Source organism: Protopterus annectens, chromosome 2.part0 (assembly GCF_019279795.1).
Source record: "Protopterus annectens isolate FY-2018-M chromosome 2.part0, PAN1.0, whole genome shotgun sequence".
In the NCBI taxonomy this organism is placed as follows: Eukaryota; Metazoa; Chordata; order Ceratodontiformes; family Protopteridae; genus Protopterus; species Protopterus annectens.
Window position 1 is genome coordinate 1,795,042,506 of NC_056728.1, and position 24,642 is coordinate 1,795,067,147.

General features: G+C 43.3%; 1 protein-coding gene across 3 annotated transcripts in view; it reads left to right on the forward strand.

Annotated features, from left to right (window-relative positions):
- ATP13A2 (ATPase cation transporting 13A2) overlaps positions 1-24,642 on the forward strand; it is a 2,158,003-nt gene that overhangs the window by 715,761 nt on the left and 1,417,600 nt on the right. The gene's annotated exons all lie outside the window — the stretch shown is intronic.

Below are 24,642 nucleotides of genomic sequence, written 5' to 3' on the forward strand. Positions count from 1 at the left end.
CCACTGAATGCATTTCCCTCAGGTCATATAGAGCATCAGATTCTTCTTTACTCAAGTTATAAAAGACAGCTCTTCTATCTGAATTAAATGCTTCCCTTATTTGCTTCTCACATACTGACACATAGGCTTCTACCAAAGGATGTAATTTAGGTACAAAGGTACTGTTTTTTTTTTTTAAATATTCACATTATCAGTCATCTGTCCTTTGAACATAGTTTTTGAAGATAAGTTGCGACCAAATAACTTAAGTTCTTTAAGAATGTCAACTAACACAGTTCTCTGGGCTGGAATAAATGACAGCCCTTTATTCAAAAGTGACATGTGATATATTACCAGACTTTTGTGTTCTTGCTGCGGGTTACCATTGTGTTCCGTGTTGCTTCTATGTTTGGTATCTGCCTAACTCTGGTCTTCCTTCCTCTGCTCCTTGATCTGCTTTTTATCGGTAGAGCATTCATTAGTGTGAAGGGTATCCTTTGAGTTCCTGATATTTCTTTCTGTTGCATGGGAAAAGGGGGATTCTCATTAGACAGGTTTCTGTTGTTGTTCTTGCTGCTTCTTGTATTGATATCCTTTGGTTTTACTGTCTACTGTTGCTCAGCAAAAAAAAAAAAGGAAAGTGCCAATGCTGGCGCCAAATACCCCATAAAGATGCCCAAGATAGGTGTGTATTTTGCTTAGGCTGGTAACACGATCATTCTACCTGCTCAATTTGTCAATCATTTGTGCCAAAGCCGTTATGCAGCCATCTGTTTGCTTTAAACCTCTACGTAAAAAATCAGCGCTTGAAACGGTTAGCCCTTAGAGTGGCTCCCGCTTCAGAGGCTGCACCCAAACCTCCGCACAAAAAGGCCAAGGTTCCTAGGCCTTCCTTGCCTGCCGCTCCTCTTCCTGATGCCCCGCCAACTGCCAATCTAGGAGTTGAGGTGCGCTCAGTGGATCCGTCTACTTCAACGATATCCCTTGAGGAAGCTGTTACTCACCCGATGATCAGCACATCCTCAGAGCTCAGCCAGACACTGACTACCATCAAAGTTGAGGGGGAACCAGTTTTGGTGGTACCTCTGACCGGGATCCAGACTCCAGAAATGGTAATGTCGAAGCTCGATGCCAGGCCGGTCCCTACTTCTCCCCCAGCCAAAAAAAGCAGAAAACCAAGCATAACTTTCCCCTCTATGGAAGCCATACCAGATTGGCAGGCCATTAATTAATCTGTCATGAAGGCCTTTATGGCCCTCAGCTCTTCAGCCTCAGCCCACACTTCTCTGCCTTTACTGAGCCCTAGGCCTGCATCTGCCTCATCCCTCACACCCATGACCTCTCAAGTCAGGGAAGAAGAGCTTGATTCTTCCTTTTCTTCCCCAGAGGACTCAATTTCTTGTACATCCCAGATTGCTTCTCCCCAGGAATACTATTCCCCTAATGAGGAATCTGTGGAAGGGGATTCTCCACCTGAGGGTATTAAGTTTGGTGAGACCATCACCAAGATGAAAGATTATTTCAAATGGGACTGTTCCCAAATGTCAGATATCAAAAGGAGGTACTTTGAGATGCTTCAGGTTGAATCACCATCCACTTCAGCTGTCCCTCCGGTTCTACTTGCATACTTGGATGCCTTTAACTCAGCTTCTAAGGCCCCAGACTCCCAACTTCCGGCCCCTAAGCATCCTGATCACTTCTATAAAGTGCCATAGGAGCAATAATTCCTAGTTAAACCCCCATTGGCGGATCCAGCTCTGATTGCCGCCGCTCCTGATAAACAGTCTAGACTGCTGCCTTCCGCCTCCCTCCTACCCACAGATAAAGATAGCAAATATATGGATAGGATGGGAAAGAAGGTATACACATCCTCCACCTTGGCTTTCAGAGCCATAAATTATCAGACCCACATGACTAAGTATGCTCTAGACATAGTTGTCTCAAGCTTCCTCCATGCTGGCTTCCTTTCCTGACCATCCCATTAAGACTGACATTACCTCCAAACTGTCCTTGGCTCAGCAAGTAGCCAGGCACTCCATCAGATGCAGCAGAAGCATCTGCCTGCTCTGCAGCGTCTGCTTCTGCCCTCAGGAGGTAATCTTGGTTGAGATTACAGAATCTGCCAGAAAACTTCAAGTCCAAGATCTTGGACGCCCCCCTGGATCACAGTGTCCTTTTTGGTAAACAATCTGCAGACCTTTTCAAGAATCTGCAGGAAAAAAGTAAAGAATTACAAGACATAAAACATCTGCTGGTGTCTCCCATTCCCAAGTATTATAGGAACTACCCTGCTAAAACTACCTTTTGTAAGGTGTAACCCTCCTCCGACAGCTTCTTCCTTTTCCAGATTTAGAAGAGGGACTAAAAGGCCTACCTTGTCCAGACCTACTGCACCACTCCGTCAGCCAAGACGATCCTTTCAGGACAGAGGAGGTCCCGATAATGTGTGACTGCCTTGCCCACTTTCCACTCTCTGCACGCCTTTCCCATTGTCTCCCCCTCTGGCAGTCCATCACCATAGACCAATGGGTCCTATCCATTATTCAACAAGGTTACTTGCTATCGTGGAAACAAAAACGCTCCAGGAAAGGCATCCCATTTCCCCCCAAAAACAGCTTTATCTCTTGCCACAAGCTTTATCAGACCTACTAAAGCTAGGCATCATACAACCTGTCCCCCAGGACAGGAAGGAAAGGGATTCTACTCCCGCCTCTTCCTGGTCCCCAAAAAAGTTGGGCCCTGGAGATCCATCTTGGACCTTTCCTTTCTAAATCTTCACCTTCAGGTGCCATCCTTCAAAATGCTGTCTCTACACACACTGCTGCCTCTTATCCCAGACAAGGACTTCATGGCCACCCTGGACCTAAAAGAAGCCTACCTGCATATACCCATCAGGCCTTCCTACAGACAATTCCTACGTTTCTCTGGACCTTCCTCTCATTTCCATTTTACTGCCTTGCCCTTTGGTTTATCCACTATCCCCGAGTATTTACAAAGTGCCTAGCCCCAGCCATTGCCTTCTGCAGAACCCAGGGAATCAAGATTTACCCATACCTAGACGACATCTTAATACTAGCAGAGTCCAGAGATACTCTCTCAAGGCATTTGCACTTCACCATGTCTCTTCTGCAAAATCTAGGGTTCACCATCAACCTCCCAAAATTCTCCTTGAACCCAGGCCGGGACAAGTTTTTCCTAGGCTGCAGAATCAGTGGACAAAATCAAGGACTTTCTCCCACAAGACAAAGTTATGTATTTAACTTCCCACTTCCAGGAAACCCTACACTCCCAGAAGGTGACGGCAAGGTAATTTCTTCGGCTCCTGGGCTTAATGGCAGTAGCCATCTCCATGCTACCACTGGCCAGAATGCACATACGCAAGCTACAGTGGTACCTCAAAAACATTTTGTCCCAACACCTACACACCTTAGAATAAGTCATTCCTCTCCGTCCCTGTCTAAAGACAGAAATCAGCTGTTGGATCCAGCAAGTCCAACTAAACCCAGGAATTCCACTCCTACCCCTCACCCCAACTCAGACAATGCATACAGATGCCTCAGATTCAGGTTGGGGGGTGAGACTGGCATCCTACAGGGTTCAAAAAAATAGAACCCTTGTCTACAGGCCAAGCAAATAAATGTCAGGGAAATGACAGCAATCTTCCTAGCTCTACAGACCATCATTCCCCTTCTTGTACCGGGGTACTCCTGATAGTGACCGACAATACCACTGTTATGTGGTATCTCAACAAACAGGGAGGAACAAAGGCCCATCAGCTGTGCGGACTGAATCTACTGATATGGGACCTAACCTCTCCCCACAACTTAGTCCTGAAGGTGACCTACATCCCCTCACAGGACAACCAGCAAGCAGATCTCCTAAGCAGGACTTCCTCCCCACAGCACGAATGGATGCTGGACAGGGGGACCTTCCTAGACATAGTCCACCAGTGGGGTACTCCACAAGTAGACCTGTTTGCCTCCCCCCAGAACAGGCAGCTGCAGACCTTCTGCACAAAGACCGTCTCCCATCTAGCATGGAGAGTGGACGCTTTCAACATCTCTTGGGAGGGGAAGTTTCTTTATGCCTTTCCTCCCTTCCCACCGATTCAGACAGTCCTCCTGAAAATCCAGAAGGACAAAAAAAATCTTGCTAGTGATGCCCTACTGGCCAAGGCAGCACTGGTTCCCCCTACTTCACAATCTTGCCAAGGGCAATCACTACAAGTTGCCATGCAAGGTGGACCTACTGACACAAAACAAAGGAACTCTCCTCCACCCAAACTTGCAGATGTTATCCCCGACTCTGTGGGTGATAAACTTTTGATTCCCTTTAGACACCACTACTCAGAGGATGTGCTTGCAGACCTGAGGAAGGCAAGGAAACCTACCACCAGAAAATCTTACCTAAGTGGGAAAGATTTACAAAGTGGGGTCTGGACAAGGAAAGGGACCCTTGCTCTGCTGATGATCCCCTGGTCCTCTGCTATGTGTGTCAGTTGATCAAAAGCGGACTCTCTTACTCTTCAGTGAAAGTGCACCTTTCCACTATATCAGCCTGCTTACCCCTTACTAGCCAGGATCGACGTTAAGCTATTCCTCAAAGGGGTCTTACACATGAAAGCACCAAAGAAACCTATCCCTCCACCCTGGGACCTTAACTACATCCTGGAAAAACGAACCCAGCACCCTTTCGAACTGTCTGGGTCTTCCTTCTTACAGATGTGTACATGGAAAACTGTCCTCCTGGTGGCTATCACTTCAGCCAGAAGGGTGTCAGAGTTGCAGGCCTTGGTGGACTGCCCCCCCTACACCACCTTCCACAAAGACAGAGTCACCCTGCAAACTAATCCCTCCTTTATGCCCAAGATGGTCAATGACTTGTCTCTCAACCAATTTAGCCATCTACCCACTTTCTTTCCCTCCCCCACTAATGAAGGGGAGAGGATGCTGCACTCCTTGGATGTGCACAGGCAGCTAAGATTCTACCTGGTCAAAACCAAAACCATTAAGAAATCTAAGCAGCTCTTTGTCTCTTTTCACCCCAGAGCCATGGGTAAGGCAGTCTCCAAACAAATCATCGCATACTGGATCAGGAAAACTGTTCGTCTCTGTTACTCCCTCCATGGGGAAAAAGCCCCAGTGGGTGTAAAGGCCCATTCCACTAGGGCTGTAGCTGCCTCCAGGGCTTTCATAAAGGGTCTGGACATGGCATCCATTATGGAAGCAGCCACATGGTCCACTATCCACACTTTCACCAAACATTGCAAACTGGACCAAATCTCCAGAGCATGGGCAGGATTCGCCAGGGCAATCCTGCAGGGCTTTGTAGAATCCTCTTCAGCATCGGCCACCCTCTCATCCTTGTAAGCTGTGGTACTCTCCCACAACTAGAATACTGCAACATAGGAATAGAAGGACATAGAATAGTTGTGTAAAATCTTGCTATAACCGTAGATGTCCTTCTCTTCCATGTTGCAGTATTCCTTCCCACCCACCTTACCCCCCCCCCCAATTCTCTCTTTAACAGTCCCAGCTAATAACTGGACCTGTCTGGGCTACTGTAGGACACCAAAGTCACACACCTGAAAACCACTGGCATTCCTCCTGCTGGGCCTTCATCTCTACCTGCTGGCCTTCATGTTCTGAGGATTGTGCATACGGACGTCACATTTAAGGCCCCTGGTTTATGGGCTTGCGTCTGACGTCCCACGCATGCAGCAACAGCCAAGCTGAAGCTTTTGTATAGGAGCTGACATATGAGTCGCCTGAGGGCAGGAAATCCCACAGCTAGAATACTGCAATATGGAGGAGAAGGGCATCTATGGTTATGGTAAGATTTTACACAGCTATTCTTTCCATGGCATTGCAGATCAGGCTAGTTAGGCTGATGGGTCTATAATTTCCTGAATCGGTGGACACTCCACCTTTGTGGAGAGGAATGACTGTTGCTGTCATCCACTCAGCTGGGATGAAGCCGGTACTCAGGCTTTGGTTGAATAGGGTGCATAGTGGTGCTGCAAGGTCCTGCCTGAGTTCATGTAGGACGCAGCATGGGATGTTATCGGGTCCCATAGAGGCTGTATTTTTTGCCTTTATTTATTTTATTTTACATTTGATAACCAGGGGTGTCTGAGCTGAAAAGGCCCTTTTTCAGCAGAGGCCCAAGGAGAAAAGCTCCACACAGAAAAATAATTACATTTAGATATTTAGACATGCTCAGTATACACACAAATTACAATAGACATGTTTTTACAGTGGTATGCAGCACATCATCAGTTACAGCAGAGAGAAGAAACAAGAAAACATTAATTTAAAAATAAAGGTAATTTAATAGATTTGTGGTGCACAGCTGAAATTTGGAACATAGGTAGAATACATGCATAGTACATGGGTACAGTACATACATTGTACATTAGTCAGAGTTTGTAAGAGTGAGAACTGTTATCAAGTACTCTAGGCTTAGGATGTGTACTTTATCCGCTTTCACTAGCCTGGGGAGCACTCATTGCATAACCAACTTTGCTTGAGATGTTGCCTAATGAGGTTTTAAAGGAGGCTATGGACAATGTGTTTTGTATGCTAGTGGGGAGTGTTCCATTTTTAGACACTGAACTACTGTATACTGTGTCTCCAAAGCTATTATAGCTGTAGGTGACTTCTAGTAGTAGTTTGCTTGATGATCTAAGAGGCCTTTTGGCTGAGTTGTACTAGGCTTTTGATGGCAGGACAGTTATTGGGGAGGTAATAGAGTGACAGAGGCAGAGCTGATTGTAGGCAAGGAGGTTGGGCAGTTCAAGCCAGTGGAGCTGACTCAAAGCAGTACAGTGAAGAGTTCTATATCTGCAATTTGCAGCAAAGAGAGCAATTCTGTTATAGCAGGCTTACATTTTGCTTTGTTCAGATGTTCTTCATCTCACATTGCTGCAGTCCTTACATATGGGTAGTCCGCTGTCCTCGGTCGGCCCGAATACCAAAGTATTAGGCTGACGTCGGTCATGGCGCTCAGATCTGACATCAGGCGTCAGGGTATAAAAGCGCATGACCGGCGTCATATCCTCAGTCTTTTGCCGCATGGTCCGATGCAGAGTGCCATTCGGCATTCTGAAATTTTCGTATTCTGAGTTTCAGACCGAACCAAGTTGGGCTAAGTACCCAATATTATTGTTTTTCTTGCCTCAGTTAATTCGGATGTCAGAAAAGTGAATAATTGTATTTCTTGTGGGAAACAGATACGCATAGGGATTATCCTCTTTGCATTCCTTGTTTGGGACGGACCACGAGTCGAAATTGTCGATTTTATTACTAGGTTTAATAAAGCGCACTATAAAAGAAGGTTAGATTGTGCCAGGTTAGTCTTTGGTAAGCGGTGTAATTATAATATGCCGTCGGATCCTCGCCGCTTCCCGAGAAGAAGCGCAAAGACAAATCCTTGAAACCTAGACAGGTGGATTATCCGTTTTTAGGACGCGGTCCTGCAGAAACTACAGTGGAGCAGGTGGATCGGCTGAAGTTTCTGTTGAGTCTCAGAAACTTTGATTTTGCAGGATGTAGCCTCACAGGAGTCAGGTCAAGCTGAAGGGGCCTCTCAGGTTACTGTTCTCCCTTCTATGCCTAAGGTGGTTAGGCCTTCTGCTACTATTTCTAAGGCTTCTTCTAAGGGCAGGTCTGATGTTCTTCATTCCACATTGCTGCAGTCCTAACACTTGGGTAGTCCGCTGTCCCAGTCGGCCCGAATACCAAAGTATATGGCTGACGTCGGTCAAAGGCGCATTAATCTGGCGTCAGGGCGTCAGGGTACAAATGCGCATGACGGCGTCATATCCTCAGTCTTTATGGTCCGATGCAGAAGCAGTTTTGCGAGTGCAGGTTGGCGTTCTGAAATTTTCTGAAGTCGGAGTTTCAGACCGAATCAAAGTTGGCTAAGTACCCGTTGGGAATATTTAGTTTTTCTTGCCTCAGTATTTAACGGATGTCAGAAAAAGTGAATAACTGTATTTCTTGTGGGAAACAGATACCTCATAGGGAATACCATACCTTGTGAATACCTTGTTTAGGGCCTGAGCGCGACGTTGTTGGATGCCGCTCTAGTGCTAGATTTAACAAACGCACTATTAAGAGAAGGTTAGACTGTGCCAGGTTAGTTTTTGGGAAGCGTTGTAATTATAAAATGCCGTGGATGCTCCGCCGCTCGCCCCCAAAAGCGCAAGGACAAAGCAGCAAAGCCTAGATTGGAAGAACCGTCAGTCCCGGACGTCGGTTCTTTAGAAAACTCAGTGGAGCCTGAGGTTCTGCCAGGAGTTTCTTTAGAGTCTCAGGGAGAGACTTTACTGTTACAGGATGTGTCCTCTCAGGAGGTAGGCCAGGCTGAAGGGGCTTCTCAGGTGGCTGTTCTTCCCTCTCTTCCTAAGGTGGTTAGAGCCTCCTTCTGTTTCCAAGGCTTCTTTGAGAGGCAGGCCAGGTTTAACTTCAGTGGGGGTTTCTCCTAGCTCTTCAGGATCTTTGCCTAAGAAACATATGCTTAAAATGGCAGAAGATTTGATTACTATGATTAGAGGTTCTATGCCCCCTCCTGATAAGAGGCCTAGGGTGGAACCTGAGTTTGAGAGTTTTGAGCAGTGTTGAGTCTTCTGAGTCTTCTGAAGACTTGCAGGAGTATCCTCCTTATTCTGATTCTGATGTGGATGATTCTACTCCTTCAGCTTCTCCTCCTGAGGATTTTTCATTTTCAGAGACTCTTCATTCTATGAGGGAGCATTTTAAATGGGAAGGTCAAGATTTCTCTGATTCCAGGAAGAGGCTTAGGAATTTTGTTTTACCCCAGCATAGGCCTTTAGCTATACCTCCTGTTCTGAATGTGGTGGAAGATGTTTTTGCAGAGGCTTCCCTGAACCCTGATTCTTTGCCTCCTGCCCCAGTTAAACCAGATAGGTACTATAGGGTGCCTGAAGCTCATAAGTATCTTTTAAGAGTCCTAGGGCAGACCCGAAACTGTCTCTCAGGGGCCTAAAGGTGTTAAGGCTTCTGTTGTTAAAAATCCTGTTCCTCCTGATAAAGAGGCAAGGGCTTTGGATAGATGGGGAAAGAAAGTGTATACTTCTTCCACTTTAGCCATGAGGCGTTGAATTGCCAGTTTCACATGTTAAAATATCAAAATTATCTCCTTTCACAATTGAAGTCTAAGGTGGATGCTCTGGCGGAAGGTATTGAGTGTAAAGAGTTGCAGGATTTAGTTCATGTGTCTGAACAGGTGGGTAAGCATTCCTTGCAATGTGGTTTTGATGCTGTGCAGGCCTCCTGTGGCTGCCACTGGTTCTCTTCTTCGTAGGCACGCCTGGTTGAGGGATCAGAATTTAGCTGAGCATGTTAAGACAAGGATTTTGGATGCTCCATTACAGTCTGACGTGTTGTTTGGTTCGCCTGTGGAAGCAGTTTTAAAGAAAATGGAGGACAAGGCTAAGTCTATGCAGACTGTTAAAGATTTTTGCAGGTGCAGCCTCCAGTTTAGTAGAAATTGGCCTACTAAGGGATGGACATATCCTGCTTATGATTCCCAGTCTAGGGGTAGGTCTAGGCGTGGTAGGGGCAGAGCTCAAGGTTCTTTAGGCCTAGAACAGGGAGTTCACCTGTTCAGTCTTCTGGTGAGGGCAGGGGTCAGTCCTTAAACAGACCCAATGACCTGCCTTTTCAGCTGCCAGTACATTCTCGTCTGGCAGCACCTTTGGGAGGAAGGCTGGCTCTTTTCAAAGAAAATTGGGATTTAATTACCCAAGACAGATGGGTATTGGATATCATTCACCGTTACAGGTTTTATTTCCATACCTTGCCTCCTTTCAAAGGCATGCCAGACATTCCTCCTCTACAAAGAAAAGAGGCTCACAAGCAAATTTCTCTGTTACTCCAAATAGGGGCCATTCAGCCGGTTCCGGTGCCAGAAAGGGGCCTAGGATTTTATTCTCGCCTGTTCCTAGTACCAAAGAAGGGGAACACGTGGAGACCAATTTTGGATTTATCTTTCCTCAACACTTATCTGGACATTCCCAAGTTCAAATTGTTGACGTTACAACAGCTTTTACCTCTGCTGGGCAAAGATCACTGGATGGTAACTTTAGATCTCAAGGAGGCTTACCTTCATGTGCCTATCAGACTAAGTTGCAGGAAGTATAATTCCCATTATCAGTTCTCTGCATTGCCCTTTGGCTTATCTACGAGTATTCACAAAGGTTCTGGCTCCAGTGATAGCTTACTTCAGGCTAAAAGGAATACAAATCTATCCTTACTTGGTCGACTGCCTGATTCTGGCTCAAGAAAAGGAAGACCTTTTACAGCATTTGGAATATGTGATAGCAGTGCTAAGATGCCTAGGGTATTCTGTGAACGAAATAAAGTCCAGTCTAGTACCCTCTCAAGACATGTGCTTTCTGGGTGTGAGACTGAATACAGCAGCCCAGATGGCGGACAAACAAAAGAATATTTCCATTTACTTCCATCAACTATCTCTTCAGTCTGGGCTGACTGCAAGGACAGTCCTTCAAGCCTTAGGGTTCATGGCATCTTGTATTCTGGTGCTTCCCAATGCCAAACTGCATATGAGGAAGCTGCAATGGTATCTCAAAATGGATGGACACAGCACTGCCAGGATTTGGACACTGTCATTCAAATAATACCTTGCATTCAACAGGAATTTTAATGTCACCTAAACAAGGGACTCTCTGTGACCCGGCCAGAGGCGAGTCAGATTCTAACGACAGATGCCTCAGACTGCTTGGGGAGCTCATCTAAATGGAAAATGGATACAAGACAAGTGGCCTGCATCTACATATCAACATGAAGGAGATGTTAGCAGTCCAGTTTGCATTAATGGCTTTCAAGGAGTTACTTCTTCCAGGGCAGGTGTTGATTCTAACAGACAACACAACTGTCATGTGGTACATCAACAAACAAGGGGGAACACATTCTTACCCGTTATGCAGGCAAGCAATGATTTTATGGGAGACTGCGCTCAGCTTGCAACTAACTCTTCAGGCAAGGTTTCTGCCGGGAGCACAGAACTCCTTAGCAGATGTGTTAAGCAGACAAATCATGGAAACTGGATCTTCATGTATTTCGGAAATTGACAGTGTCATGGGGAACTCCAGACATAGATCTGTTCGCTTCTCCACTAAACCACCAGCTGCCAAAGTTTTGCACAAAGAGGTTTCATCACACAGCTTGGAAAGTGGATGCTCTTTCTTTCAGTTGGAAAAATCTTCATGTGTATGCCTTTCCACCTCTGCCTCTTCTCCCAAAGGTGCTCCTAAAGGTCAGACAAGACAAGCCAAGGATGATTTTAATAGCTCCAGATTGGCCTCGGCAACACTGGTACCCATTACTGAGGAGTCTGGTAAGGAAGCCTCCATGGCCTTTACCTTTGATTCCGCACCTGTTGTCTCAGAGGGACGGTCATCTGCTCAATGTCAAGCTTCACTCTCTTCATCTAACAGCCTGGCATATTCTGTTTTGAAACACAGCAGGTCTCAACTTCCTCAACAAGTTTTAAATGTGATTATGGAAGCCAGAAGACCTAGTACAAGGAAAGTGTGCAGAAAAATGGAAGAGATTTTTATTTTGGAGTGCAGCAAAGAATTTGGAGATTTCTGAGCCTAATTTGAGTGTGGCTCTTCAATATCTTACTGAGTTATTGGACAAAGGTTTGTCTTTCTCTTCCATTAAGATTCATGCTGCAGCAATTTCAGCTCACTATGATTGTGACCCACCATTGTTTTCGCATCCTTTGTTCAAGCAATTTCTTAGAGGGCAAAGAATATAAGACCCCCGTAGAGCTCCTACTCCTGCTTGGGATCTCAATTTTGTGTTGGAGAAACTTACTCTACAACCTGGCTACTGCTGAATTGAAATACTTGTCATGGAAGACTGCTTTTTGTTGGTCATTACTTCTGCAAGAAGGGTTTCTGAATTGCAGGCCCTTATGGTAGAGCCTTTTTTATTTTCCATAAGGATAGGGTATCATTCATTACTAATCCTTCCTTTATGCCTAAGGTGGTTTCTATTGTGGCTTTAAACCAAACTATTCCTTTGCCTACTTTCTATGCAGATCCCCAAAATAAGGGGGAAAAGATTTTGCACACTTTAGATGTACACAGGCAGTTGCGTTATTATTTAAGCAGGACTAAGGATTTTAGGCAGTCTCAGCAGTTGTTTGTTTCTTTTGCTTTGAGTTCTCAGGGCAAGCCTGTGTCAAAACAAACTATTTCTAAGTGGATTGGGTTTTGCATTGCATTTTGTTATTCCCATCATGGCAAGGAGATTCCAGCTGGGATTAGGCCTCATTCCACTAGGGCTACTGCCACTTCAACAGCATTTCTAAGGGGTGGCAACTAAGGATATTTTGGAGGCAGCTACTTGGAGTTCAGTGCATACTTTCTCTAAGCATTACCACCTTCCTCTCTACTCTAAATCTAGGGCTGGTTTTGCCACAGCTATTTTGCAAGGCATGTTGACAGCTCCTGCTTCTTTATGATTTGCCAGCCTCCCTTACCTCTGCTTTGGGATTCTACCCAAGTGTTAGGACTGCAGCAATGTGGAATGAAGAACATAGTACAGTTTTGTACCTACCATAAATGTAGATGTTCGAGGATCCACATTGTCCACCCTACCCTCCCTCCTTCCCTCTGTGTTTAGGGGTGGTTGTGTGGGTGAGGTTATACTCTTGTAATTTTGTATATATTGTACATATTTTTGGTGCAGGAGTGTTTGGTGTTTTTGGTTTTGGCCTTATCTTTTAGGGTCTTCTGACATCTGGGGCAAGAAAAGACTGAGGATATGGCGTCGGTCATGCGCATTTGTACCCTGGCGTCCTGGCGTCAGATTAATGCATTGGTATTCGGGCCGACTGGGACAGCGGACTACCCAAGTGTTAGGACTGCAGCAATGTGGATCCTCGAACATCTACATTTATGGTAGGTACAAAACTGTACTTTTTGCCTTCCTCTGGTGTCCCTTCAGGTACTTCAGGGTCTGTGCCTAAAAAGCACATGCTTAAAATGGCAGAAGATTTGATTACTTTAATTAGAGGTTCTGATAAGAGGCCCAGGGTGGAGCCAGAGTTGGAAAGTTTGGATCAGGCCTCAGATGTCTCAGACTCTGCTGCTGAAGATATTCAAGATTTTCCCCCTTATTCGGATTCTGATGCAGAGGATTCCACTCCTTCTGCTTCTCCTTTTTCATTTTCAGAAACTCTGCATTCCATGAGGGAGCATTTTAGGTGGGAGGGACAGGATTTCTCTGATTCACGGAAGAGGCTTAGGGAATTCTTGTTTTTACCACAGCATAGACCCTTGGCTATACCTCCTGTTTTGGATGTTGTTCAAGATGTTTTCTCGGAGGCTTCCCTTAATCCAGATTCTTTGCCTCCTGCCAGTTAAACCGGACAGGTATTACAGGGTGCCTGAGACTCATAAATATCTGTATAAGAGCCCTAGGACCCAGAAACTATTAGTCAGGGGCCTAAGGGTGTTAGAGCTTCTGTTGTAAAGAATCCGGTTCCTCTAGATAAGGAAGCTAGAGCTTTGGATAGATGGGGTAAGAAGGTGTATACCTCTTCTACTTTAGCAATGAGGGCTTTGAATTGCCAGTTTCATATGTTGAAATATCAGAATTTCCTCCTTTCTCAGCTAAAATCTAAAGTGGATGCTTTGGCAGAGGGCATAGAGTGTAAAGAATTGCAGGATTTAGTACATGTTTCTGAACAGGTGGGTAAGCATTCTTTGCAGTGTGGTTTTGATGCTGTACAGGCCTCTTCTAGGGTGGCTGCCACTGGTTCAGTTCTTCGCCTGCGCCTGGCTTAAGGATCAGAATTTGTCCGAGCATGTTAAGACTAGAATTCTGGATGCCCCTTTACAGTCTGAAGTTTTGTTTGGCCCCCCTGTGGAGTCAGTTTTGAAGAAAATGGAAGACAAGGCTAAGTCCATGCAGACTGTTAAAGATTTTTTGCAGGTGCAACCTCCAAAGTTTAGTAGAAATTGGCCTACTAAGGGGTGGACCTACCCTTCTTCTGATTCTCAGTCTAGGGGTAGATCTAGACGTGGCAGAGGCAGAGCTCACAGTACATTCAGGCCTAGAACTTAGAGTTCACCTGCACAATCTGCAGGTGAGGGCAGGAGCCAGTCCTTTAAGTAAACAGGCCCAATGACCTGCATTTTCAGCTGCCAGATTCTTCTTCCTGGCAGCTCCTTTGGGAGGAAAGTTAGCACTCTTCAAGCAAAACTGGCTTTTAGTCACCCAGGACAAATGGGTATTGGACATTATAAACCGAGGCTACAAGTTCTATTTCCATACATTGCCTCCTTTCAAAGGCATGCCAGGCGTTCCTCCTCGGCAAAGGATAGAGGCTCACAAGCAGATTTCTTTACTTCTTCAAATAGGAGCTATACAGCCAGTTCCTCTGTCAGAAGTGGGACTAGGATTTTATTCTGTTTCTAGTACCAAGTGGAGACCAATTTTGGATTTATCTATCCTCAACACTTATCTGGACATTCCAAAGTTCAAAATGCTGACTTTACAACAGCTTTTACCTCTGTTGGGAAAAGATCACTGGATGGTAACTCTGGATCTCAAAGAGGCTTATCTTCATGTTCCTATCAGGCCCAGTTGCAGGAGGTACCTGAGTTTTCGGGCTGGAAATTTACATTATCAGTTCTCTGCATTGCCCTTTGGCTTATCTACTGTGCCCAGAGTGTTCACAAAGGTTCTGGCTCCAGTGATAGCCTTTAAGAGGAATACAGATTTATCCTTATTTGGATGATTGCCTGATTATTGCACAACACAAAGACGAACTTCTGCATCATCTACAGTATGTGATGGTAGTGTTAAGATGCCTAGGGTATTCTGTGAACGAAACAAAGTCCAGTCTAGTACCCTCTCAGGATATGTGCTTTCTGGGTGTGAGACTGAATACAGCTTCCCAGATGGCCTTTTTGACCCCGGACAAACAAAGAAGTCTTTCTCTTTATTTCCATCAAATGTCTCTACAGTCCAGGCTGACTGCAAGGACAGTGCTTCAAGCCTTGGGGTTCATGGCATCTTGTATTCTGGTGCTTCCCAATGCCAAACTGCATATGAGGAAGCTTCAATGGTATCTCAAAATGTATGGACACAACACTGCCAAGATCTAGACACTGTCATTCAGATAATACCTTGCATTCAGAAAGAATTTTTGTGGTGGGCTCAGGAATGTCACCTAAACAAGGGACTCTCTGTGACCCGACCAGGCCGAGTCAGATTCTAGCGACAGATGCCTCGGACAAGGCTTGGGAGCACACCTCAATGGAAAGGCCTGTCAGACTTCAACATTTGCATATCAACTTGAAGGAGATGTTAGCAGTCCAATTTGCATTGATGGCTTCAAGGATTTACTTCACCCAGGACAGGTGTTGATTCAAACAGACAACACTACTGTCATGTGGTACATCAACAAGCAAGGGGAACCCCATTCGTACCCTCTTTGCAGGCAAGCGATGATTTTGTGGGAGACTGCTCTCAGTTTACACCTCAATCTTCAGGCAAGGTTTCTACCAGGAGCACAGACTCCTTAGCGGATGTGTTGAGCAGACAAATTGTGGATCCTCACGGTGGAAACTGGATCCTCATGTGTTTCAAAGTTGACAGTGTTATGGGGACTCAGACATAGATCTGTTCGCTTCTCCACTGAATTACCAGTTGCCAAAGTTTTGCACAAAAAGGTTTCATCCACAGCTTGGAAGGTGGATGCTCTAACATTCAGTTGGAGCAATCTTCATGTCTTATGCCTTTTCACACCTCTGCCTCTCATCCCCAAGGTACTCCTGAAGGCCAGAATAGACAAGCCCCCTGATTCTGATAGCACCCGGATGGGCCTCGACAGCACTGGTACCCACTACTGAGTTTGGGCAGGAGCCTCCATGGCCTCTGCCTTTGATTATCTTTTGTCCCAGGAGGGCAATCACTTCCTCAATGTCAAGATTCAGTCTCTGCATCTCACAGCCTGGCATATTCTGTTTTAGACCCTGGAGGGTCTCAGCTTCCACAACAAGTTTTGAATGTTATTTTGGAGGCCAGAAGGCCTAGTACAAGGAAAGTTTACGCTGATAAATGGAGGAGATTTTTCTTAAGGACTTTGATGTTTCCAAGCCTGATTTAAGTGTTTCTCTTCAATATCTTACTGAGTTATTGGACAAGGGTTTGTCTTTCTCCTCGATAAAGGTTCATGCTGCAGCCATTTCTGCTCACTATGACTGTGACCCTCCTTTATTTTCCCATCCTTTGTTTAAGCAATTTCTTAGAGGGCAAAGAACATAAGACCCCCGCGTAGAGCTCCTACTCCTGCTTGGGATCTCAATTTTGTGTTGGAAAAGCTTACTCTACAACCTTTTGAGCCTGCAGCTAGTGCCAAGTTAAAGTATTTATCATGGAAGACTGCTTTTTTGTTGGCCATTACCTCTGCAAGAAGGGTTTCTGAATTACAGGCCCTTATGGCAGTGGAACCTTTCCTGATTTTTCATAAGGATAGGGTATCTTTGCGTACTAATCCTTCCTTTATGCCTAAAGTGGATTCTAGTGTGGCCTTGAACCAAACTATTCATTTGCCTACTTTTTATGCAAACCCCAAAATAAAGGAAGATTTTGCATACTTTGGATATTCACAGGCAGTTACGTTACTATTTGAGCAGCACCAAGGGGTTCAGGCAGTCTCAGCAGTTGTTTGTTTCTTTTGCTTTGGGTTCTCAGGGAAAACCTGTTTCAAAACAAACTATTTCTAAATGGATTGGGTTTGTATTTCTTTCTGTTATTCCCATCATGGTAAGGAGATTCGGCTGGAATCAGGCCTCATTCCACTAGGGCTACTGCCACTTCTACTGCCTTTAGCTACAAAGATATTTTGGAAGCAGCCACTTGGAGTTCAGTGCATACTTTTCCAAGCATTACCACCTTCCTCTTTATTCTAAGTCTAGGGCTGGATTTGCCACTGCAATTTTACAGGGCATTTTAGCCCCTAATGCTTTATGATTTTGCCATCCTCCCTTTACCTCTGCTTTGGGATTCTACCCATATGTAAGGACTGCAGCGATGTGAGATGAAGAACATAGTACAGTTTTGTACCTACCATAAATGTAGATGTTGAAGATCCACATTTGCAGTCCACCAATCCCTCTCTCCTTCCCCTCTGTAGTTTGGCATCGTTATATGGTTTGGGTGATGGTTGTTGTTGGGCATGTTTTTGGGAGGTATCCTGTTTTTGGGCTGTGGCCTTTCTTTTTAGGGCCTTCTGACATCTGGGGCAAGAAAAGACTGAGGATATGATACCCTGATGCTCTGATGTCAGATCTGGCGCCCATGACCGGCGTCAGCCTAATACTTTGGTAACTACCCATATGTAAGGACTGCAGCAATGTGGATCTTCGAACATCTACATTTATGGTAGGTACAAAACTGGACTTTTTGTTGAGATTAGTCAGAATGGGAGATGCATAGAGTAGGGTGGATAGAAGCTGGGAGCAAGCAATGGCTGATCATGTGTTAATAGTAAGAAGCGGTTTGATATGGTAGAGTGATCCCAGTTTGGCATGTACTTTTTTAATAGTTAAGTTGAGATGACTATCAAATTTTAGGTGAGAGTCTATGGTTATTCCCAATAGCTTAGCCTGTGCCATTGAAGCGATTGGAGTAGCATTTGCGGAGTAGATAGTGAATTGACTGTTATCGGTGTTTTTGTTAGAACTGGTTATAATCATAAGCTGAGTTGTCTTTGGATTAAGGATACGTTGGGCTTTAGTAAGGTCATTTTCAATGTCAGAGAATGCTAGTTGAGTTGTTTGCAGAAGGGTGGGAATATTTTGTGCAGCACAGATTAAGGTAGTATCATCTGCATACTGAATGATAGATGCATGCTGTGTGAAGGTATGGAGGTGATTTGTGAAGATTGTGAACAGTAGTGGTCCTAAGATAAAGAACCCTGTGGGACTCCTATAGTTATGGGCAGCATTTCACAGCCTGGTACCGTAAGAGTGGAATTTGGTAGGTGATATTGGTTTAGTTTAGCAGGATTTGGTGTGAGACTGTTAAATGCTTTGGACATATCCAAAAAAAAGAGTTGACACCCACATGCCTTCGTTTTTGAGACAGTTTATTGTGTCTGTGAAGCAGAGGAGGGCTGTAGTGGTGCTATGAGCAAGTCTGAAACCATGTTGAGTAGGTGACAGGATGTTGTTGTCTAGGAGATATTTTTAGTACCTTGGTATGGATGCATTTTTCTAGGATTTTGGCCAGGGTGGAAGAGTATAGCAATGGGTCTATAGTTATTAAGATCAGTGGAGGTCCCACCTTTATGTATGAGTGTAACATAGGATATTTTCCAGAGTTTGGGCACATAGTTTTCAACAATTGATCTGTTTATGATAGTGGAGATTGGGATAGCAATAGCATCTGCTGTTAGTTTCAGGAAATAGCTGGGGAGTAAGTCTGCTGCTGTTGATGAGGTTTTTAGTTTGGAGTGCATGCTTTTGATTGAGGTGGTGGAAACTGTTTTGAGGGTAAAGCTAGAATTAGTATTATTTGTGTTGTGGGGATAGTCAGGTTGGAACTGTCCTGTGATCTAAGGAAAGAATTGAGTTCACAAAGTGGGAGTTGAACTGTGTTTCGATGAGAATTTTAGTGTCAGGGGTGGTTGGTTTGGGGAGTAACCTTTTGGGTGTATTTTAGTAGCTGGTTTACATTTTTCCAAAATTTTTGGGGGTTGTGTTGGTATTTAGTTTGTAATGTCGTATAGTAGGATGTTTTTGTCCAACCTAATGCCTTTTGCACTGTTGCACAGTAGCCAGGCAGTGTCTCTGGACTTGAGGATTTGTTTGGTTTCTTTACCGAGTCAAAGGTTTGTAGAGGTTCTAACCTTGATTTTGTGCAATGGAGTGACAGTGTCTAGGTGTTGTAGAAATGTTTTGTTGAAATATGCTACAGCCTGGTCAAGTGGGAGGGTTTTCAGCAGGGTCCAGTCACAGAGTATTGAGGACCTCAGGAGAGACGTTTTTTGTGTTTCTAGTGAATTTATAGTTAGTGGTTTTGCATTGGCTTGTTCTACTAAGTATAAGGTATATTATGTTGTGGTCACTTAAGGTATCTGGGAGACGTCCTCTGTGGTGGTACAATGTGGGTTTGTTAGGACCCAGTCAAGGATGGGTTCCCTTTTAGATTTTTTATCGCATCTAGTTGGAATTTGGACTAACTGCTGGTAGCCATGGAGATTTATTAGATTATTTGGTGGTTCTGATATACAGGTGAACCAATCTAGGTTGAAATCCCCCAGAGTAAGGGTTTCTTGTGAATATGTGTAAGAACACCAGGATAAGAAGTCTTCAAGGCTAGCAGGTGTATTACCAGGTGGAATATAGATCACAATCATGGTGATGATCTTTTTAGGGTAAAGTTGAAGTTGTGAGATAAGTAGGGCCTAATTATTGGGGGAGGGGTAGGAGTTTGGTATTTGAAGTAAAGTTAAGTTGGACTTGTACATTAGGGCAATTCCACCCCTTTATGAAGTGGTCTGTCTTGTCTAATGATATTGTAGCCGATAGGGAGAATGTCTGCGTTTTAGTTATATTTTTATTTAGCCAGGTTTCTGTTAAAGCAACTATGTCTGGGGAATAGTGTGCTGTTGTGACCTGGAGTTCAGGTATTTTATTTTTGATACTTCTAATATTTATATTTAACATTAAGAGATGGTTGGTTTTGCTGCTGCTGTTGATTTGCCCAGGGATGAAGATAGTGGGGGTATTATGTTCTGATAATTGAGTTTGAGAAGTTTGTGTTGGATAGGATGGATTTGGGCCTGGTTTGGGGTGGATGTCCCCACTTATGGTGAGCCTGGTGTTGAAATGGTGATACAGATGTTTGAGTTTGGTGATGAGTGTGAGAAAGTATTGTAGAATGAGAGCATATGTGTTTAGTTTTGAATTGGTCAGTTATGTAGTTCTTAAACAATTGTGGGCAGATATTATAATGTGCGGTGTCTGTGTATATGAGAGTGCATAATAGTGTTGTGTTACTAAGTCTAGGGATATTGCTAGAGTGATAACTTGTGGAGTTATAAAGAATTATGAGAAGGCAGACTAGACTTAGTTGTGTGATAGTTATGGTTATAAAGTTTAAGTTGGTTCTAGGTGGTGTGGATAGGAATTATAGGGTTGTAGTATATGTGGATGGATAAGTAGTGCGGGGTGATGTAATAATGCCTAGAGGGAATGTGAGTGGTTGGGAGTATTGTGTGGTGTAATGTAATCTGACTTGAGGAGCTGTGATTGGTGGAGGTGATGTGAGGTTGAGGTGTGGTTGGGATTACTTTAAATGTAGAGATAGTGGGGGTGGGTGGGAATTGGGGCAGGGAGTGGAATGGAGAGAGCCCAAGCGGGGCTGAGCCCACCAGGACAAAAGTAAAGGGGTTTGAGGGGATGGTGCTGACATGCTCCCTAGAGATGAGGGGAGAGGGGATAGGTGCTGGGGATGTCCAGATTTACTGATGGGGGTGAATTTTTCACTGAACTTGTCTGCCAGCAGGTTGGCTGTATCTATGGTGTTTGTGTATGTGGTGTCCTTGACCACCAGTTCTGAGCAGATCTGAGTGCTTCCTTTGAGATTGCAGACATATGTGAAGAAGGCCTTATGACTAGTAGGTGTGGCTAGTTTGGACTTGAAGGTTGCTTTGGAGGATTTCACTAGTGTTCTTATTTGCTTGTTCAGGCTAAGGAGAGATTGCTTCAAATTAGGCACCTACTCCTTCTTGGTCCTGGACAGCAATTTTTTCTTTTTGTTATAGATTTTATTTATTGCAGATGTCCACCAGATAGGCTTACTCTTCCTTGAGGAGGAGAATTTTGTGCTATCTGGTATTCCTGATTCCATGCAGCTATATAAATGCTTGTATAGTAGTTTGGTGTAGGTTTTGACATATGTGCCAGTTCCTGTGGGGGGAATGGGCTGTGAAATTGTTTATATCTTCTCTCAGGGGGTTATAATCAAGTTTGGAGCAGTTTTTTGTTTGACCCTAGCTGGGGATTGGGAGTGGGGAGATGGTGACTTTGAAAGTGACTGCTTTGTGGTTGGATCTTACCAGGGAGGATGACACTAGCAGCACCACTTTAGAAAATCCATGGGATGCTGTTTTTATGCTGCAAACCTACATGCAAATTTTTATTACTGTAGGTGGCAAGTTTTAAGGCTATCTAAGATTATAAATACTGTTTTCAGTGACCATTTCACTAAACAAGTTAGTGCAGCCTGAGTTCTTTCAGTGTTGGAAATCTTTTAGCCACTTAACTGCACTCTGTTATCATTTTTGTTTCAGTCATCTTAAATACAAAATGTAGCCTCCATCCCATCCCCATCCTCGAACCTTTTCAGTGACTTTTTTGTGCCTTTCTCTTGAGCTCTCACTACAGTTGCATCATTATGGTTTACCTTTCTTCTTTTTCCACAGTTTTTGAACTTTTGTTGTGGAGCTAATCGTACAACAAAGCTATTGTATTAACTGACAAGCAAGATGTTTTTAAGCTATTTCTTGATTTTTTTTATGCTACTGATGGAAAAAAGGAGCTAGTCTGGCGCCACATGTAGGTCATGTTTAGTGTACACCTGCTGATTTAAACACACTGCATCATTAAATGATCTACCCTGCAATTTCTGCAACAGAAAATAATCGTGTAGCTGCCATACTTAACAGGACCTTTATTAATTGACAGCAGTATGGGAATGTTTATTGAGATGCGTCTCCAGCTAGTTTACAGTAATGAGGCAATGACCTTTTTGGCTGCGTTGAATTTTTCCTTTTGATTTCTTTTCTCAAGCTCTTGCTGTGAGGATCTCTCTTTCTCTTCCTTTGCTGTATTTATTTCTGTTAACACTAAATGCTTAACACACATTTCATGTTTGCTCAGCCCGTACTGTAATTATAATCCCTTAATTAGTGTATTTTATAAATTATGCTTTAGAGTGGCTCATTATCTATTGAATGGTGCCTTTAGTAACTCATTTCTTTGAACTGTAGCAAATTATCCAATAGCATATTCTTTGAACTACCAAGTTTCTGAACTGCTAAAACACAGAAAAGGCTAAGCTACCTCAGCATGATGTTTACTTGTGGAGTTCAATCTAAAGGATTTCTCCTAGTTATGGGATTAGTTAAGTATTTCTTAATTTCAGAAAATATTCTAAGTGCTTCTGTGCATGTTTCTGTTTTTGTGGTTAATACAGAAATGTGTTTTTACTTTTTGTGCTGCCTTGAAGCTGTACTACCTTTAGACTTTGCATTAGCCTGTACTCCCAATGGCATAAAGCTGTACAGTGCATGCATAAGCAGAGCTTTTAACAAATAGTGTTCCCACAAACTGCTACACAGTCATCTCTAAACTACCAAACTGCTCCATTGTGTTGTATTACCAAAATGTATAGTCATTTTAAATGGTTTGTTAGTACGTATTGGAATTTTTTGTCTTGTTCTTGGGTAATAAACAGTTTTAATAAATACTGCTATTTTAATCCTATACTTCCTTTACAGTCGCAGTAACCTGTTGCGTAATGTTTTTTTTTTTAAGTAAACAGAAAAGCATGCCAGTATGTATTACAAGCAAAAACAGGATCTTTGCCAAGTTGTGTTATAATTGGTAAACTATAACATCTTTTATGTTGCTAATTTTAAGCAGTTTTCTAAATTACTTTATTGTGCTGTTTCTCACAGATAAACATTATCATGGCTTGAAGTATAAACTGCAAAGTCCTTTTTATTTATTGTGAGAAGAGTTGAGCAGTGCCTATACCTGCAACAGCAGGTAAAGTCCAGCCAACTAGCTCTTGTATGCAGCATTTTCTAGGAGTAGGTATTATAGCTAGATACCTTATTGGGCAGTGTTTTATTATACCTACCCCCTTGCACTGGACCGTGTAATTTAAGAAGTTTGTGTAAGATTTTGTCCGCTGTGACATCAGTTCTGTCAACACCCACATCCAATGGATGTCTGATTAGTAATTTAATGTAATTCCAAAGCCCATGCATTTAAGTAAACTGTGAAAGTTATTCATAAAAAATGCTGTTCCCCAATGAAGTGTGAATGATAAAAAAATGTATTGCATGAGATTTCAGACTCATGATGGTATGATACAAGACAAGACCAAAAAGAAATATTCAGTGGTGATTGCTAGCGGGCAGTCGTCGGCAGTTTTTAAGTTGTTTGTTCATTTTTAAAATAGGTTAGAAGCATGATGAATTGTTGCCTCATCAAGATGAAAGTGTATGGCAACTAAGTAGATGAAAGCAGATCTTAATTTTTTCTTGATGAGGCTCTGCTAATTTTAGATTCACTGTGTATGAAGCACACACTTTCAGTAAGAGGGAGCTGGTGTCCTACTTTCATCCCCTCCACCCTTTTCAGAACTTGAAGGGGACGCAAGACCTTGTTACTAAATTAATAAACTGTAAACGGTCCTTAAGTGCAGCAGTTTAAGTGATTTCGAGCACAGGTATTGCACGTAATTTTAAGATATGCTCTGAATCAACATGCCTGTGATGCAGTTCTATGCAGTGTGTGACTCTCTGTAGAAAGTTAAGGGGGTAGGTATGTTAAAACTCTGCTTCTTAACATTCCAACACCTGAAAATTACTGTCTTGAGTATACAGAGTTCCATGTTTTGAAGTCACTTAAAATGTCATCAGTGTTTAATTATGTAGTTGTACATTGCTGAACTCAAAAAGACTTGCCGTCACCTTACACCAGAAGGCACTACATTATATTTGTCTTAAATCACTATCTTCCTGTCAACACTGATTTGTCTTAGTAATTTCAGCTACTCAGCACTTCTTTCTCTCTCACTGACCTGTAGATGTTCAGCCATTGTGCTGAGAAAGGTGGAGGATTGTACTATGTGACAGACCAGCTATAGTAGAGTTTTTTTAAACACCATTTTTGCATCATCACTTAAGACATAGGCAAATGTACATTTATATAAAGGAAAACAAACCATGTTAACATGTTCACAGTTACAAATATTATGTATCACTTGTATTCTTTTATACAATCATTAATCCAACATTTCATAAATTGATCATTTCCTGCCTTCCCTTAAACCTCAGTCCTCCTCCAAAACATTATTCTGCATACATTGTTCCCATAATTTCCATCTTTTCTATGTAATTTGCTCCCACTCATTTCTAAAGTTCCCACTTTCAGTTCTTTTTATCTCCATTACAATATTTACTACTTCAAATACAGTTGATTTAAACTTTGATTTCCATTTTCTTTTAATTGCTTTTTCAGCAGTCACCAGAATAAAACTTAAGTCCTTACTGTGTCTAGGCAATTAAGGTCTTGTATCTCAACTTGAAAAAAATAATTTCCTAACACCCATTTGCTCACCCAATATTTCTGACAGAGTACTCTGTAGGGATTTTTTTCAAGTCTGCCAACTCATTACACTCCCAGAACATATGTTCCCAGTTGCCACTTTCTTTCCTGTCCATACCTCCAACATTTCCCATCTCCACAAGGAAAAGTGTTGTAGTCTTCATGGGATATAAAATACATATGCAAACACTTCCAAGCAAAAATCCTAAAGCTTCTAGAGACACTTGCATATTTGTGAGCCATGT